Consider the following 3,840-nt stretch of genomic DNA (forward strand, 5'->3'; position numbering starts at 1 on the left):
AATTAGCATGAGGAGGCTTCACAAGAGGAAGTTTGCCACTGCATGGGACTTTCTAGTCTGGGCGGGTTCTGTCACTTTGGTTGTCTTATCAGGCTGTCTCATCAGGGCCTGACACCCAGAGGAAGCTGCTAACTGAAATGTTGGTGGCTTGGATTTGCTTCGGCCTAACAGTAAACTGTTAACATATTTGCTCTCTGGAGCTCTTGCCAAGACTGACCCTCAGCTGGAACTGTGTTCTGACTGGTGGGTGATTTCCGCATGGCTTACGAGGAAGGATCAAAAGTACACATGCCATGTGTTTATAACCTTCAGTGAAAGCCTAGACTTTGTCAGGACTCAGACTTCTGTCAGAAAGCAACACTGGGTCTATCGGAAGGCTACAAAAATAAAAGGGGGAACTTTGGCCTATAAACACTTAAGAGTAAGAATTAGGACAGTGGAGGCTCAGCTGAACTCTTCCCAGAGATGGACCATATAAGGTTTAATTTGGGATATGACTACATTCTAATAGACCCAGTGACTAAGTTAGCTGTAACATAAATGCATAGGTTACTAAGGGAATTTACTGGAACTATTTTAGTAATAGCCATAGTACATCTGCCAAAAATGTTTTCAATTTTTTTTTTCCCAAGGAAAAACATTGCTAGAATGTAACAGTCAGGCCACACTAACAGAATTAGTAAGGATGTTGTCTTTCTTGGTGGGTAGGGAGGTAAAGAAACAAGGATGCATTTATTCACTAAAAGCTAAAATAGATTATTCAAGGATAAGTTATAAGTAAGGGCTATGAGGGCAGAGGTGGAGCTAATATAAGCTTTGATTTCACACTCTCAAAAACAAGAATTTGCTCCTAAACAGGCCACGTCAGACCACAGTGGTTGTTGAGATTCATTAAACATTTCTTGTTCATTGTTATAAACAAAAAGCCTTAATATATTATTTCATCTAAACCATATCCCAACTTGCAGCTTATTTTACTGATTAGGAAACAGAGGCCCAATAAAGTTAGGTAACTTTCCCAAAATTATAATAAGACCCTGTGTTGTTATATTACACAGGTTCTTTGTGGTACTTCTCAAAGCTGATTTCAAAGTAATAAATACTTCTAAGAATTTTTTTCACTTGATATCTCACATGTCTTTCTAATGAGATACATGGTCCTAGAAAGGAGTAATGGTAGAATCATTAGAGATAAAATATGCACGATCCTTACAGTGCACCGCACACATCTCACAACACCACAATCTCATTCTATAGAGACTGTAACTGAAGTATTAATTTGAGTAGAGTTTTGTTAGAATTGGGGTCTAGTAATTAGAGCAGTAGTTATATAGGGCTTGAGTTCATTTTAACTTTAAGGAAAAATGGAAGGAAATCATCAAATGCCCATGATCAGAGATTTTGAAATCCAAGCTAGGGAGAGTCCTGAGATCTTCAAAACTCGTAATTACTATCACATAGTTAAAGATTCGGGAGAAATGGCTTGTCATAGTATCAATTAGAAGTGATGTAGTTAAAACTACTTTTAAAATAGGGTCAAATTTCTAAAACCACGAGTGTCACATAAAAGGGTTTGCCAGTTTGTAATTGGCACTTACCAACTTAATAAATACCATAATTAGTTGGCAGTGGTTCATTATCCTATGATAATTAGGGCAAGTCCTCCTTGGAAGCCCAGAGAGTTAACAATCTTAGATTAGAAAAGGAATATTAGGGAAACAACCTATTGCTTTGGTTGCCAATGACCCAAACATTCAGAAGATAAATCAACAATTCCATATGGTTTAAATTCAAGCATTACATAGCTTTTAAAGCTAATCAATAGGAAGATTGGTTAAATAGTATAAATCAAATATGTAACCACTTTATATACTTTAATACAATTTATTAACATACAGTGTTATTTCACTAGTATGGTTCAGTGAGAGAATATTACTACCACTAGCTAACGTTTGGGAGCTCTGGTAGCATAGCTGCTAAGGCACTTGACTGCTAACCAGAAGGCTGACGGTTCAAATCCACCAGCCACTCCTTGGAAGGAAGATGGGGCGGGCAATCTACTTCCGTAATGATACTGCCTCAGAAACCCAAGGATAGGTCACTATGAGTCGGTTCTGACTCAATGGCACATAACAACAACAAAGCTAATGTTTGGAGTTCCTGAGTGGTACAAATGGTTGACACGCTCAGCTGCCAACCAAAAGATTGAGGTCCAAGTTCACCAGAGGAATTTTGGAAGAAAGTGCTGGTGATCTGAAAAAGCAGCTAGTGAAAACACTGTGCAGCACAGTTCTGCTCTGACACATGGGGTCATCACGAGTAGGAACCAACTTGACAGCAACTGGTTTGGTTCGGTTAGCTAATGTCAATTGAGCACTTTTATCGGGCTGACAATTTTCTAAGCACTTTACAACTATCATCTAATTTTATCCTCAGAACATTATTACTATAATAATCCTCATTTTACAAATGAGGACACAATGCACAGAAAATTTAAGTATCTTCCCCAAAGTCACATAGCTTATGGGTGCTGGAGATAGGACACGAACATAGGCAGTTTTATGACACAATTTAATGATCAATTTTTAGGGTTTTGACAGGAAGATATAGAGGGTTAAAGCGATGAGGTTTGTAAACCAGGCTGGATATAGAGGAAGTGAAGACAGAAGGAAGAAATTAGATGGACTAATAATAAACTGGATATCTTAATGAGATCAAAAGTATGTGTCATAGTAGTAATTGAGTGATAGAAAGGGAAGTAAGAAAGGTTGATAGCACCAGGTTTCACATTAAGATTTCAGTTGAAGGAGCTGACAAGGCTTAGGGTATGCGTATGGAAGTGGAAGGTTGAGGTGGAGGAAAGAGCTGAAGGTTCCTAGAGATGTAGCTGGCAAAGCAGAGAGAGGTTAGGGTATTGTGTGGACTATCCACTTGGAAACTTAATTCACCCCAAATTATGGCAACACATGGGATGGAGAAATATCCTGAGTCGCATTCTGAACTCTTTATGAAAGATTTGGAGATATTTCCAGTTCAGGATGGTAGACTGAACATACAAATCTATCTTTATGCCTTCTAAGATTCCTTTAAATTAATTGTAAAGGAATAACTTGGCATCAGGATTGGAGGAAGACTCATTAACAACCTGCAATACCCAGATGACACAGCTTCGTTTGCTGAAAGTGAGGATGACTTGAAGCATTTACTGATGAAGATAAAGCATTACTGTCTGCAGTATGTATTACACCTCAATATAAAGAAAACAAAAATCCTCACAACTGGTCCAATGAACAGTTTCATGGTAAATGGAGAAAAGATTGAAGTTGTCAAGGATTTCATATTACTTGGTTCTACAATCAAAACCATGGAAGCAGCAGTTAAGAAATCAGATGATATATTGCATTGGGCAAATTTGCTGCAAAAGTCCTCTTTAAAGTGTGGAAGAGCAAAGATGTCTCCTTGAAGACTAAAGTGTGCCTAACACAAGCCATGGCATTTTCAATCGCCTCTTAAGCATGTGAGATCTTGACAATGAATAAGGAAGACAGAAGAGTTGATGCTTTTGAGTTGTGGTGTTGGAGAAGAATGCTAAGAGTACTGTTGTTGTTGTTATTGTCAAGTGCCGTCGAGTCGTTTCCGACTCAAAGCAACCCCATGCACAGCAGAATGAAAAACTGCCCGATCCTGCACCAGCCCCACAATCCCTGCTATATTCGAGCCCATCATCGCAGCCACCGTGTTAATCCATCTCGTTGAAGGCCTCCCCCTCTTTTGTTGACCCTCCACCCTACCAAGCATGACATCCTTCTCCAGGGAATGGTCCCTTCTCGCAACATGACC

This window comes from Orycteropus afer, unplaced genomic scaffold (genome assembly GCF_000298275.1).
Source record: "Orycteropus afer afer isolate SDZICR_OR568_19922 unplaced genomic scaffold, OryAfe1.0 scaffold00084, whole genome shotgun sequence".
Classification (NCBI taxonomy): Eukaryota; Metazoa; Chordata; class Mammalia; order Tubulidentata; family Orycteropodidae; genus Orycteropus; species Orycteropus afer.